This window comes from Pseudophryne corroboree, chromosome 4, assembly GCF_028390025.1.
Source record: "Pseudophryne corroboree isolate aPseCor3 chromosome 4, aPseCor3.hap2, whole genome shotgun sequence".
Classification (NCBI taxonomy): Eukaryota; Metazoa; Chordata; class Amphibia; order Anura; family Myobatrachidae; genus Pseudophryne; species Pseudophryne corroboree.
The window spans coordinates 135801440-135817968 of record NC_086447.1 but is presented as its reverse complement, the minus strand read 5'-3'; positions in this window follow the sequence as shown (position 1 = coordinate 135817968).

The window sequence follows — 16529 nt, the reverse complement described above, 5'->3', positions numbered from 1 at the left end:
CTTCCTGAATAACATATGGATGGCAGTGATGAATCTTCCGCTATCCACATAAAAAGCAATAAAGCATACACCTACAAGGCCTTCTATCGTTCTGTTTTCTTGTGTGCCTAACCTCTTCCCCACTATATCCTTAAATGCAGGTTATGATATTTGATTGTATTATACCTTATCTATTATGCTTTATGTTAAGTATTGTCAAAGTCGAAAAATATCATGCTTCACATTGCCATATACTAACCCCATGCACATGCACGCTGCTCGTGCATTCAGTCTGCCGTACGTGCACATGTCCGCAAATTGCGTACACTCGCTCCGGCGATTACGCGCGGTATATGCGTATTTACGGTAGAGTTTATGAGCTTGTAGCGGGCGACTCGTTTATAGCATAGTTAACCAAAATAGTGCGTTTTGTAGATAATATTCCCTTTAATAATGTCTGCAAGTATGTTTAGTGTAAATGGTTCGTGGACATGGGGATTCCTCTTTGCATGATACGAAGAGTCTGACACAGGTTGAACAGTGGTGTCTAGTACCTAACTGAAGAGTATTTTATTAGAAACATTCCGGTGTTGGTTAGGAAGAGATTAATCGCTCCTGCGTATAGTTATGTCTATAAGAAGTTTATGGACATTTACTGTATTTGCAGTTCATTATCCATGCGGCGGGAATCCTGTGGATACCTCCCACCTGAGCAGTTTGAAATAGTCACAGCCCACCTGTTCAAATCCACCTATGACCTTTTGTTATAATGCAGAGGGACATTCCTGTGTCCAATGAACAATGAGATTATAGGACCATTGTATTGTACAGTATACTGTGTATATAAAGACCCCCATAGCCAGACCAGCTCACTTCTCTCCACAAAGGTTTTCCCCGTGATGACTGAGAGCTGGTTTCCAGATAGCGCCTGCGAGTCATTCCCACGTGTGTAAGTTTCTCTGTGGCCATTTCGTTACTCTGTGTGTATGCGATTGTTCTCTTTTTGTTATCCTGTAAGTATTTGCCATTTATTCTCTTTGTGTTTATTCTATTTGCGATTGTTTGCTATTGTTTATATTTCTGTTTAGTTATTGTGTTTAGGTATTAATGTTAGGTCTGTAGTGTATGAGCTGTAACTGTTTTCCCCTTTTTATGTACAAAATATCGTCTATAAAGGTGTTGGAACCTTAGCAAGTAGTGTGTGTTTTACTAGTTATTACTAAGGGTTTCTGAGCATCTCAATCGCTCAAACAGCTGGCTTAAATACTAGAGATGAGCGGGTTCGGTTTCTCTGAATCCGAACCCGCCCGAACTTCATGTTTTTTTACACGGGTCCGAGCGACTCGGATCTTCCCGCCTTGCTCGGTTAACCCGAGCGCGCCCGAACGTCATCATCACGCTGTCGGATTCTCGCGAGGCTCGGATTCTATCGCGAGACTCGGATTCTATATAAGGAGCCGCGCGTCGCGGCCATTTTCACACGTGCATTGAGATTGATAGGGAGAGGACGTGGCTGGCGTCCTCTCCGTTTAGAAATTAAAATAGATAGGAGAGTGAGAGTGAGACACTTCATTTACTTACTGGAGCTTAGGAGGAGTTATACTAGTGACTGATGACCAGTGACCTGACCACCAGTGCAGTTTTATAATTTATTATTATTTAATAATCCGTTCTGTTCTTGTTCTCTGCCTGAAAAAAACGATACACAGTGACTCAGTCACACTCACATACCATATCTGTGCTCAGCCCAGTGTGCTGCATCATCTATGTATAATATCTGACTGTGCTCACACAGCTTAATTGTGGGGGAGACTGGGGAGCAGTTATAGGTTATAGCAGGAGCCAGGAGTACATATTAAACAGTGCACACTTTTGCTGCCAGAGTGCCACTGCCAGTGTGACTGACCACTGACCACTGTGACCAGTGACCTGACCACACTGACCACCAGTATAGTATATTGTGATTGAATGTCTGCCTGAAAAAGTACACTCGTCGTGTGACTTGTGTGGTGTTTTTTTATTCTATAAAAATTAAAAAACTCATTCTGCTGACAGACAGTGTCCACTCCAGCAGGTCCGTCATTATATAATATATACCTGTCCGGCTGCAGTAGTGATATATATATATTTTTTATATCATTATTTATCATCCAGTCTACTAGCAGCAGACACAGTACGGTAGTTCACGGCTGTAGCTGCCTCTGTGTCGGCACTCGGCAGTCCATCCATAATTGTATACCACCTACCCGTGGTTTTTTTTTTCTTTCTTCTTTATACATACTACATCTCATTATCATCCAGTCTATATTAGCAGCAGACACAGTACAGTACGGTAGTCCACGGCTGTAGCTACCTCTGTGTCGGCACTCGGCAGTCCATCCATAATTGTATACCACCTACCCGTGTTTTTTCTTTTTTCTTCTTTATACATACTACATCTCATTATCAACCAGTCTATATTAGCAGCAGACACAGTACGGTAGTTCACGGCTGTAGCTACCTCTGTGTCGGCACTCGGCAGTCCATCCATAATTGTATACCACCTACCCGTGGTTTTTTTTTTCTTTCTTCTTTATACATACATACTACATCTCATTATCATCCAGTCTATATTAGCAGCAGACACAGTACAGTACGGTAGTCCACGGCTGTAGCTACCTCTGTGTCGGCACTCGGCAGTCCATCCATAATTGTATACCACCTACCCGTGGTTTTTTTTTTCTTTCTTCTTTATACATACTACATCTCATTATCATCCAGTCTATATTAGCAGCAGACACAGTACAGTACGGTAGTCCACGGCTGTAGCTACCTCTGTGTCGGCACTCGGCACTCGGCAGTCCATCCATAATTGTATACCACCTACCCGTGGTTTTTTTTTTCTTTCTTCTTTATACATACTACATCTCATTATCAACCAGTCTATATTAGCAGCAGACACAGTACAGTACGGTAGTCCACGGCTGTAGCTACCTCTGTGTCGGCACTCGGCAGTCCATCCATAATTGTATACCACTTACCCGTGGTTTTTTTTTTCTTTCTTCTTTATACATACTACATCTCATTATCATCCAGTCTATATTAGCAGCAGACACAGTACAGTACGGTAGTCCACGGCTGTAGCTACCTCTGTGTCGGCACTCGGCAGTCCATCCATAATTGTATACCACCTACCCGTGGTTTTTTTTTCTTTCTTCTTTATACATACTACATCTCATTATCATCCAGTCTATATTAGCAGCAGACACAGTACAGTACGGTAGTCCACGGCTGTAGCTACCTCTGTGTCGGCACTCGGCAGTCCATCCATAATTGTATACCACCTACCCGTGGTTTTTTTTTTCTTTCTTCTTTATCCATACTACATCTCATTATCAACCAGTCTATATTAGCAGCAGACACAGTACAGTACGGTAGTCCACGGCTGTAGCTACCTCTGTGTCAGCACTCGGCAGTCCATCCATAATTGTATACCACCTACCCGTGGTTTTTTTTTTTCTTTCTTCTTTATACATACTACATCTCATTATCATCCAGTCTATATTAGCAGCAGACACAGTACAGTACGGTAGTCCACGGCTGTAGCTACCTCTGTGTCGGCACTCGGCAGTCCATCCATAATTGTATACCACCTACCCGTGTTTTTTTTTTCTTTCTTCTTTATACATACTACATCTCATTATCATCCAGTCTATATTAGCAGCAGACACAGTACAGTACGGTAGTCCACGGCTGTAGCTACCTCTGTGTCGGCACTCGGCAGTCCATCCATAATTGTATACCACCTACCCGTGGTTTTTTTTTTCTTTCTTCTTTATACATACTACATCTCATTATCATCCAGTCTATATTAGCAGCAGACACAGTACAGTACGGTAGTCCACGGCTGTAGCTACCTCTGTGTCGGCACTCGGCAGTCCATCCATAATTGTATACCACCTACCCGTGGTTTTTTTTTTCTTTCTTCTTTATACATACTACATCTCATTATCAACCAGTCTATATTAGCAGCAGACACAGTACGGTAGTTCACGGCTGTAGCTACCTCTGTGTCGGCACTCGGCAGTCCATCCATAATTGTATACCACCTACCCGTGGTTTTTTTTTTCTTTCTTCTTTATACATACATACTACATCTCATTATCATCCAGTCTATATTAGCAGCAGACACAGTACAGTACGGTAGTCCACGGCTGTAGCTACCTCTGTGTCGGCACTCGGCAGTCCATCCATAAGTATACTAGTATCCATCCATCTCCATTGTTTACCTGAGGTCCTTTTAGTTGTGCCTATTAAAATATGGAGAACAAAAATGTTGAGGTTCCAAAATTAGGGAAAGATCAAGATCCACTTCCACCTCGTGCTGAAGCTGCTGCCACTAGTCATGGCCGAGACGATGAAATGCCAGCAACGTCGTCTGCCAAGGCCGATGCCCAATGTCATAGTACAGAGCATGTCAAATCCAAAACACCAAATATCAGTAAAAAAAGGACTCCAAAACCTAAAATAAAATTGTCGGAGGAGAAGCGTAAACTTGCCAATATGCCATTTACCACACGGAGTGGCAAGGAACGGCTGAGGCCCTGGCCTATGTTCATGGCTAGTGGTTCAGCTTCACATGAGGATGGAAGCACTCAGCCTCTCGCTAGAAAACTGAAAAGACTCAAGCTGGCAAAAGCACCGCAAAGAACTGTGCGTTCTTCGAAATCCCAAATCCACAAGGAGAGTCCAATTGTGTCGGTTGCGATGCCTGACCTTCCCAACACTGGACGTGAAGAGCATGCGCCTTCCACCATTTGCACGCCCCCTGCAAGTGCTGGAAGGAGCACCCGCAGTCCAGTTCCTGATAGTCAGATTGAAGATGTCAGTGTTGAAGTACACCAGGATGAGGAGGATATGGGTGTTGCTGGCGCTGGGGAGGAAATTGACCAGGAGGATTCTGATGGTGAGGTGGTTTGTTTAAGTCAGGCACCCGGGGAGACGCCTGTTGTCCGTGGGAGGAATATGGCCGTTGACATGCCTGGTGAAAATACCAAAAAAATCAGCTCTTCAGTGTGGAGGTATTTCAACAGAAAAGCGGACAACAGGTGTCAAGCCGTGTGTTGCCTTTGTCAAGCTGTAATAAGTAGGGGTAAGGACGTTAACCACCTCGGAACATCCTCCCTTATACGTCACCTGCAGCGCATTCATAATAAGTCAGTGACAAGTTCAAAAACTTTGGGCGACAGCGGAAGCAGTCCACTGACCAGTAAATCCCTTCCTCTTGTAACCAAGCTCACGCAAACCACCCCACCAACTCCCTCAGTGTCAATTTCCTCCTTCCCCAGGAATGCCAATAGTCCTGCAGGCCATGTCACTGGCAATTCTGACGAGTCCTCTCCTGCCTGGGATTCCTCCGATGCATCCTTGCGTGTAACGCCTACTGCTGCTGGCGCTGCTGTTGTTGCTGCTGGGAGTCGATGGTCATCCCAGAGGGGAAGTCGTAAGCCCACTTGTACTACTTCCAGTAAGCAATTGACTGTCCAACAGTCCTTTGCGAGGAAGATGAAATATCACAGCAGTCATCCTGCTGCAAAGCGGATAACTGAGGCCTTGACAACTATGTTGGTGTTAGACGTGCGTCCGGTATCCGCCGTTAGTTCACAGGGAACTAGACAATTTATTGAGGCAGTGTGCCCCCGTTACCAAATACCATCTAGGTTCCACTTCTCTAGGCAGGCGATACCGAGAATGTACACGGACGTCAGAAAAAGACTCACCAGTGTCCTAAAAAATGCAGTTGTACCCAATGTCCACTTAACCACGGACATGTGGACAAGTGGAGCAGGGCAGGGTCAGGACTATATGACTGTGACAGCCCACTGGGTAGATGTATGGACTCCCGCCGCAAGAACAGCAGCGGCGGCACCAGTAGCAGCATCTCGCAAACGCCAACTCTTTCCTAGGCAGGCTACGCTTTGTATCACCGCTTTCCAGAATACGCACACAGCTGAAAACCTCTTACGGCAACTGAGGAAGATCATCGCGGAATGGCTTACCCCAATTGGACTCTCCTGTGGATTTGTGGCATCGGACAACGCCAGCAATATTGTGTGTGCATTAAATATGGGCAAATTCCAGCACGTCCCATGTTTTGCACATACCTTGAATTTGGTGGTGCAGAATTTTTTAAAAAACGACAGGGGCGTGCAAGAGATGCTGTCGGTGGCCAGAAGAATTGCGGGACACTTTCGGCGTACAGGCACCACGTACAGAAGACTGGAGCACCACCAAAAACTACTGAACCTGCCCTGCCATCATCTGAAGCAAGAAGTGGTAACGAGGTGGAATTCAACCCTCTATATGCTTCAGAGGTTGGAGGAGCAGCAAAAGGCCATTCAAGCCTATACAATTGAGCACGATATAGGAGGTGGAATGCACCTGTCTCAAGTGCAGTGGAGAATGATTTCAACGTTGTGCAAGGTTCTGATGCCCTTTGAACTTGCCACACGTGAAGTCAGTTCAGACACTGCCAGCCTGAGTCAGGTCATTCCCCTCATCAGGCTTTTGCAGAAGAAGCTGGAGACATTGAAGGAGGAGCTAACACGGAGCGATTCCGCTAGGCATGTGGGACTTGTGGATGGAGCCCTTAATTCGCTTAACAAGGATTCACGGGTGGTCAATCTGTTGAAATCAGAGCACTACATTTTGGCCACCGTGCTCGATCCTAGATTTAAAGCCTACCTTGGATCTCTCTTTCCGGCAGACACAAGTCTGCTGGGGTTGAAAGACCTGCTGGTGAGAAAATTGTCAAGTCAAGCGGAACGCGACCTGTCAACATCTCCTCCTTCACATTCTCCCGCAACTGGGGGTGCGAGGAAAAGGCTCAGAATTCCGAGCCCACCCGCTGGCGGTGATGCAGGGCAGTCTGGAGCGACTGCTGATGCTGACATCTGGTCCGGACTGAAGGACCTGACAACGATTACGGACATGTCGTCTACTGTCACTGCATATGATTCTCTCACCATTGAAAGAATGGTGGAGGATTATATGAGTGACCGCATCCAAGTAGGCACGTCACACAGTCCGTACTTATACTGGCAGGAAAAAGAGGCAATTTGGAGGCCCTTGCACAAACTGGCTTTATTCTACCTAAGTTGCCCTCCCACAAGTGTGTACTCCGAAAGAGTGTTTAGTGCCGCCGCTCACCTTGTCAGCAATCGGCGTACGAGGTTACATCCAGAAAATGTGGAGAAGATGATGTTCATTAAAATGAATTATAATCAATTCCTCCGTGGAGACATTGACCAGCAGCAATTGCCTCCACAAAGTACACAGGGAGCTGAGATGGTGGATTCCAGTGGGGACGAATTGATAATCTGTGAGGAGGGGGATGTACACGGTGATATATCGGAGTATGATGATGAGGTGGACATCTTGCCTCTGTAGAGCCAGTTTGTGCAAGGAGAGATTAATTGCTTCTTTTTTGGTGGGGGTCCAAACCAACCCGTCATTTCAGTCACAGTCGTGTGGCAGACCCTGTCACTGAAATGATGGGTTGGTTAAAGTGTGCATGTCCTGTTTATACAACATAAGGGTGGGTGGGAGGGCCCAAGGACAATTCCATCTTGCACCTCTTTTTTCTTTAATTTTTCTTTGCGTCATGTGCTGTTTGGGGAGGGTTTTTTGGAAGGGACATCCTGCGTGACACTGCAGTGCCACTCCTAGATGGGCCCGGTGTTTGTGTCGGCCACTAGGGTCGCTTATCTTACTCACACAGCTACCTCATTGCGCCTCTTTTTTTCTTTGCGTCATGTGCTGTTTGGGGAGGGTTTTTTGGAAGGGACATCCTGCGTGACACTGCAGTGCCACTCCTAGATGGGCCCGGTGTTTGTGTCGGCCACTAGGGTCGCTTATCTTACTCACACAGCTACCTCATTGCGCCTCTTTTTTTCTTTGCGTCATGTGCTGTTTGGGGAGGGTTTTTTGGAAGGGACATCCTGCGTGACACTGCAGTGACACTCCTAGATGGGCCCGGTGTTTGTGTCGGCCACTAGGGTCGCTTATCTTACTCACACAGCTACCTCATTGCGCCTCTTTTTTTCTTTGCGTCATGTGCTGTTTGGGGAGGGTTTTTTGGAAGGGACATCCTGCATGACACTGCAGTGACACTCCTAGATGGGCCCGGTGTTTGTGTCGGCCACTAGGGTCGCTTATCTTACTCACACAGCTACCTCATTGCGCCTCTTTTTTTCTTTGCGTCATGTGCTGTTTGGGGAGGGTTTTATGGAAGGGACATCCTGCGTGACACTGCAGTGACACTCCTAGATGGGCCCGGTGTTTGTGTCGGCCACTAGGGTCGCTTAGCTTACTCACACAGCTACCTCATTGCGCCTCTTTTTTTCTTTGCGTCATGTGCTGTTTGGGGAGGGTTTTTTGGAAGGGACATCCTGCGTGACACTGCAGTGACACTCCTAGATGGGCCCGGTGTTTGTGTCGGCCACTAGGGTCGCTTATCTTACTCACACAGCTACCTCATTGCGCCTCTTTTTTTCTTTGCGTCATGTGCTGTTTGGGGAGGGTTTTTTGGAAGGGACATCCTGCGTGACACTGCAGTGCCACTCCTAGATGGGCCCGGTGTTTGTGTCGGCCACTAGGGTCGCTTAGCTTAGTCATCCAGCGACCTAGGTGCAAATTTTAGGACTAAAAATAATATTGTGAGGTGTGAGGTATTCAGAATAGACTGAAAATGAGTGTAAATTATGGTTTTTGAGGTTAATAATACTTTGGGATCAAAATGACCCCCAAATTCTATGATTTAAGCTGTTTTTTAGTGTTTTAAAAAAAAAAACACCCGAATCCAAAACACACCCGAATCCGACAAAAAAAATTCGGTGAGGTTTTGCCAAAACGCGGTCGAACCCAAAACACGGCCGCGGAACCGAACCCAAAACCAAAACACAAAACCCGAAAAATTTTCGGCGCTCATCTCTATTAAATACTAAGGTTAATCAGTGATATATCATTACAGTACCTCAATGCTAAGGTTTACAGTGTAAGCATATTCAGTTTAAAGGTTTAAAAAGGTTATTTTCTGTGTGTGCGCTCGCTGTGTGTATTCCGTACACCCAGCGTAGCGTGTGTACGTAACTTGCGTACCATGTGCGAGGTCTTTGTACGCAAATAGCGTACAAAGTGCGTAGCACGTGCATGTGGTTTAGCGGCCATTACGGCTACACATTATTAGTAAATAGCTTATGTTAAAAGGTAAATATTTAGCTTTATCAGTATATATCTCAGTTTAATGCTAGTCTTGCATTAATGCTTAGTGAGTGTCCTGTATATTTTCCATTTCTTGTTATGTATGTTGATTATGCTTGTTTGTTGCCTGTTGGTCCTATAATGTTTTTTTTACTGTACATATGGCACTGAGGACATTTTGTGGAGTCATATAAATAAACCATGGTAATGATTCTAAGTTCCAACTAAGCCCAAATAATTACTATGTGGAAGTAATTTTGTGTCTGACTATGTGCTCAATATAATAGCTAAGCAATTTCAACTACTGCAGAAAGAGGATGACGGAATAAAAGGAAGGGATTTGGTGACTGACATTTTCTTGGTGTCATGGCATGGGGACTTAGGGATACAGTGCGTGATGTATTTACAACTGATCAGTGAAATTGCAAAGCAAATGGACAGTGAGGTTAATGTTAATGTGATAATGCTGACAGAAGCCAAAATATTCTCTTTAATGTAATCTCATTAGGAAACCCCATTGTACGCATCTTTCTCAAAACACTTTGAGAATGTGTGTGCCAGACCTAGTGGGAGGGATCTTACACCAGCTGCCAAGCATGCCATTTCTGTAAAGACTGCTGATCTCTCAGTGGGTGACTTGTGTGCAGCCGCTTTTTATCTTCCTGTCTCTCAAGCCTGAGTACCTGCATGGGGCTAGGATCCCAGAGCGGGCTCTTTGAATACAGACTGTCTTATTCTCCCAGCTGGGCTTCCGTACCCACCAGTTGAGAGTCCATAAATTCTAGTTTTCAATGTTAACATCTGTTCTCTCAAACACTTTGTCCATCCCTCTCATTATGTGCTGACAGCTCAAGACAGCCACAGCAAATTATAAGCCATCATCAAAATCTACAGCGCTACAATCTTTCACAGCTTTAGTGATTGAGGCACCAGAGCTCAATGATCTTAAACAAATCCATGTGCACGTGTTTTCCAAAACTATCTGTCTGCATGTGATAAATGGTTAAAATTAGAGAAGTGCGGCGGGCACTTTTCGTGTTTTGGTTTTATTCTAATTCCCCGCACGTGTTTTGGTTTTAGTTCTAATTCCCAGCACGTGTTTTGGATCTGGATTGGTTTTGCCAAAACCACCCTTTTGTGTTTTGGTTTTGGTTTTGGTTTTGGATCTGGAGGATTTTTGAAAAAAACATAAAAACAGCTAAAATCACAGAATTTGGGGGTAATTTTGATCCTATGGTATTACTAACCTCAATAACATTCATTTCCACTCATTTCCAGTCTATTCTAAACACCTCACACCTCACAATATTGTTTTTAGGCCAAAAGGTTGCACCAAAGTTGCTGTATGACTAAGCTAAGCGACACAAGTGTGCGGCACAAACACCTGGCCCATCTAGGAGTGGCACTGCAGTGGCAGACAGGATGGCAGATTTAAAAAATAGGCCCCAAACAGCCCATCATGCAAAGAAGAAAAAGAAGTGCAATGAGGTAGCTGTATGACTAAGCTAAGCGACACAAACAATTGGCCCATCTAGGAGTGGCATTGCAGTGTCAGATAGGAGGACACTTAAAAAAAATAGTACCCAAACAGCACATCATGCCAATAAGTAAAAGAGGGCAATGAGGTGGCTGTGTGACTAAGCTAAATGACACAAGTGTGCGGCACAAACACCGGGCCCATTTAGGGTTGGCACTACAGTCCCACTGCACTAATGGCGGATACCGGACGCACGGCTATCACCAGCATAGTTGTTATAGCCTTAGTAATCCGCTTTGCAACAGGGTATATACATACGGCAGTATCACTAGAGATGAGCGCCAGAAATTTTTCGGGTTTTGTGTTTTGGTTTTGGGTTCGGTTCCGCGGCCGTGTTTTGGGTTCGACCGCGTTTTGGCAAAACCTCACCGAATTTTTTTTGTCGGATTCGGGTGTGTTTTGGATTCGGGTGTTTTTTTCAAAAAACACTAAAAAACAGCTTAAATCATAGAATTTGGGGGTCATTTTGATCCCAAAGTATTATTAACCTCAAAACCCATAATTTACACTCATTTTCAGTCTATTCTGAATACCTCACACCTCACAATATTATTTTTAGTCCTAAAATTTGCACCTAGGTCGCTGGATGACTAAGCTAAGCGACCCTAGTGGCCGACACAAACACCGGGCCCATCTAGGAGTGTCACTGCAGTGTCACGCAGGATGTCCCTTCCAAAAAACCCTCCCCAAACAGCACATGACGCAAAGAAAAAAAGAGGCGCAATGAGGTAGCTGTGTGAGTAAGATAAGCGACCCTAGTGGCCGACACAAACACCGGGCCCATCTAGGAGTGTCACTGCAGTGTCACGCAGGATGTCCCTTCCAAAAAACCCTCCCCAAACAGCACATGACGCAAAGAAAAAAAGAGGCGCAATGAGGTAGCTGTGTGAGTAAGATAAGCGACCCTAGTGGCAGACACAAACACCGGGCCCATCTAGGAGTGTCACTGCAGTGTCACGCAGGATGTCCCTTCCAAAAAACCCTCCCCAAACAGCACATGACGCAAAGAAAAAAAGAGGCGCAATGAGGTAGCTGTGTGAGTAAGATAAGCGACCCTAGTGGCCGACACAAACACCGGGCCCATCTAGGAGTGGCACTGCAGTGTCACGCAGGATGTCCCTTCCAAAAAACCCTCCCCAAACAGCACATGACGCAAAGAAAAAAAGAGGCGCAATGAGGTAGCTGTGTGAGTAAGATAAGCGACCCTAGTGGCCGACACAAACACCGGGCCCATCTAGGAGTGGCACTGCAGTGTCACGCAGGATGTCCCTTCCAAAAAACCCTCCCCAAACAGCACATGACGCAAAGAAAAATTAAAGAAAAAAGAGGTGCAAGATGGAATTGTCCTTGGGTCCTCCCACCCACCCTTATGTTGTATAAACAGGACATGCACACTTTAACCAACCCATCATTTCAGTGACAGGGTCTGCCACACGACTGTGACTGAAATGACGGGTTGGTTTGGACCCCCACCAAAAAAGAAGCAATTAATCTCTCCTTGCACAAACTGGCTCTACAGAGGCAAGATGTCCACCTCATCATCATCCTCCGATATATCACCGTGTACATCCCCCTCCTCACAGATTATCAATTCGTCCCCACTGGAATCCACCATCACAGCTCCCTGTGTACTTTGTGGAGGCAATTGCTGCTGGTCAATGTCTCCACGGAGGAATTGATTATAATTCATTTTAATGAACATCATCTTCTCCACATTTTCTGGATGTAACCTCGTACGCCGATTGCTGACAAGGTGAGCGGCGGCACTAAACACTCTTTCGGAGTACACACTTGTGGGAGGGCAACTTAGGTAGAATAAAGCCAGTTTGTGCAAGGGCCTCCAAATTGTCTCTTTTTCCTGCCAGTATAAGTACGGACTGTGTGACGTGCCTACTTGGATGCGGTCACTCATATAATCCTCCACCATTCTTTCAATGGTGAGAGAATCATATGCAGTGACAGTAGACGACATGTCCGTAATCGTTGTCAGGTCCTTCAGTCCGGACCAGATGTCAGCATCAGCAGTCGCTCCAGACTGCCCTGCATCACCGCCAGCGGGTGGGCTCGGAATTCTGAGCCTTTTCCTCGCACCCCCAGTTGCGGGAGAATGTGAAGGAGGAGATGTTGACAGGTCGCGTTCCGCTTGACTTGACAATTTTCTCACCAGCAGGTCTTTCAACCCCAGCAGACTTGGGTCTGCCGGAAAGAGAGATCCAAGGTAGGCTTTAAATCTAGGATCGAGCACGGTGGCCAAAATGTAGTGCTCTGATTTCAACAGATTGACCACCCGTGAATCCTTGTTAAGCGAATTAAGGGCTCCATCCACAAGTCCCACATGCCTAGCGGAATCGCTCCGTGTTAGCTCCTCCATCAATGTCTCCAGCTTCTTCTGCAAAAGCCTGATGAGGGGAATGACCTGACTCAGGCTGGCAGTGTCTGAACTGACTTCACGTGTGGCAAGTTCAAAGGGCATCAGAACCTTGCACAACGTTGAAATCATTCTCCACTGCGCTTGAGACAGGTGCATTCCACCTCCTATATCGTGCTCAATTGTATAGGCTTGAATGGCCTTTTGCTGCTCCTCCAACCTCTGAAGCATATAGAGGGTTGAATTCCACCTCGTTACCACTTCTTGCTTCAGATGATGGCAGGGCAGGTTCAGTAGTTTTTGGTGGTGCTCCAGTCTTCTGTACGTGGTGCCTGTACGCCGAAAGTGTCCCGCAATTCTTCTGGCCACCGACAGCATCTCTTGCACGCCCCTGTCGTTTTTTAAAAAATTCTGCACCACCAAATTCAAGGTATGTGCAAAACATGGGACGTGCTGGAATTTGCCCATATTTAATGCACACACAATATTGCTGGCGTTGTCCGATGCCACAAATCCACAGGAGAGTCCAATTGGGGTAAGCCATTCCGCGATGATCTTCCTCAGTTGCCGTAAGAGGTTTTCAGCTGTGTGCGTATACTGGAAAGCGGTGATACAAAGCGTAGCCTGCCTAGGAAAGAGTTGGCGTTTGGGAGATGCTGCTACTGGTGCCGCCGCTGCTGTTCTTGCGGCGGGAGTCCATACATCTACCCAGTGGGCTGTCACAGTCATATAGTCCTGACCCTGCCCTGCTCCACTTGTCCACATGTCCGTGGTTAAGTGGACATTGGGTACAACTGCATTTCTTATGACACTGGTGAGTCTTTTTCTGACGTCTGTGTACATTCTCGGTATCGCCTGCCTAGAGAAGTGGAACCTAGATGGTATTTGGTAACGGGGGCACACTGCCTCAATAAATTGTCTAGTTCCCTGTGAACTAACGGCGGGTACCGGACGCACGTCTAACACCAACATAGTTGTCAAGGCCTCAGTTATCCGCTTTGCAGCAGGATGACTGCTGTGATATTTCATCTTCCTCGCAAAGGACTGTTGGACAGTCAATTGCTTACTGGAAGTAGTACAAGTGGGCTTACGACTTCCCCTCTGGGATGACCATCGACTCCCAGCAGCAACAACAGCAGCGCCAGCAGCAGTAGGCGTTACACGCAAGGATGCATCGGAGGAATCCCAGGCAGGAGAGGACTCGTCAGAATTGCCAGTGACATGGCCTGCAGGACTATTGGCATTCCTGGGGAAGGAGGAAATTGACACTGAGGGAGTTGGTGGGGTGGTTTGCGTGAGCTTGGTTACAAGAGGAAGGGATTTACTGGTCAGTGGACTGCTTCCGCTGTCGCCCAAAGTTTTTGAACTTGTCACTGACTTATTATGAATGCGCTGCAGGTGACGTATAAGGGAGGATGTTCCGAGGTGGTTAACGTCCTTACCCCTACTTATTACAGCTTGACAAAGGCAACACACGGCTTGACACCTGTTGTCCGCTTTTCTGTTGAAATACCTCCACACTGAAGAGCTGATTTTTTTGGTATTTTCACCAGGCATGTCAACGGCCATATTCCTCCCACGGACAACAGGTGTCTCCCCGGGTGCCTGACTTAAACAAACCACCTCACCATCAGAATCCTCCTGGTCAATTTCCTCCCCAGCGCCAGCAACACCCATATCCTCCTCATCCTGGTGTACTTCAACACTGACATCTTCAATCTGACTATCAGGAACTGGACTGCGGGTGCTCCTTCCAGCACTTGCAGGGGGCGTGCAAATGGTGGAAGGCGCATGCTCTTCATGTCCAGTGTTGGGAATGTCAGGCATCGCAACCGACACAATTGGACTCTCCTTGTGGATTTGGGATTTCGAAGAACGCACAGTTCTTTGCGGTGCTTTTGCCAGCTTGAGTCTTTTCAGTTTTCTAGCGAGAGGCTGAGTGCTTCCATCCTCATGTGAAGCTGAACCACTAGCCATGAACATAGGCCAGGGCCTCAGCCGTTCCTTGCCACTCCGTGTGGTAAATGGCATATTGGCAAGTTTACGCTTCTCCTCCGACAATTTTATTTTAGGTTTTGGAGTCCTTTTTTTACTGATATTTGGTGTTTTGGATTTGACATGCTCTGTACTATGACATTGGGCATCGGCCTTGGCAGACGACGTTGCTGGCATTTCATCGTCTCGGCCATGACTAGTGGCAGCAGCTTCAGCACGAGGTGGAAGTGGATCTTGATCTTTCCCTAATTTTGGAACCTCAACATTTTTGTTCTCCATATTTTAATAGGCACAACTAAAAGGCACCTCAGGTAAACAATGGAGATGGATGGATACTAGTATACTTATGGATGGACTGCCGAGTGCCGACACAGAGGTAGCTACAGCCGTGGACTAACGTACTGTGTCTGCTGCTAATATAGACTGGATGATTGATAATGAGATGAAATCAATACATATATGTATGTATATATAATATCACTAGTACTGCAGCCGGACAGGTAGATAATATATTTATTAGGTAATGATGACTGATGACGGACCTGCTGGACACTGTCAGCTCAGCAGCACTGCAGACTGCTACAGTAAGCTACTATACTATAGTAGAATGTACAAAGAAGAAAGAAAAAAAAAAAACCACGGGTAGGTGGTATACAATTATGGATGGACTGCCGAGTGCCGACACAGAGGTAGCTACAGCCGTGGACTAACGTACTGTGTCTGCTGCTAATATAGACTGGATGATTGATAATGAGATGAAATCAATATATATATGTATGTATATATAATATCACTAGTACTGCAGCCGGACAGGTAGATAATATATTTATTAGGTAATGATGACTGATGACGGACCTGCTGGACACTGTCAGCTCAGCAGCACCGCAGACTGCTACGGTAAGCTACTATACTATAGTAGTATGTACAAAGAAGAAAGAAGAAAAAAAAAACCACGGGTAGGTGGTATACAATTATGGATGGACTGCTGAGTGCCGACACAGAGGTAGCTACAGCCGTGGACTAACGTACTGTGTCTGCTGCTAATATAGACTGGATGATTGATAATGAGATGAAATCAATATATATATGTATGTATATATAATATCACTAGTACTGCAGCCGGACAGGTAGATAATATATTTATTAGGTAATGATGACTGATGACGGACCTGCTGGACACTGTCAGCTCAGCAGCACCGCAGACTGCTACAGTAAGCTACTATACTCTATAGTAGTATGTACAAAGAAGAAAGAAAAAAAAAAACCACGGGTAGGTGGTATACAATTATGGATGGACTGCCGAGTGCCGACACAGAGGTAGCTACAGCCGTGGACTAACGTACTGTGTCTGCTGCTAATATAGACTGGATGATTGATAATGAGATGAAATCAATATATATATGTATGTAT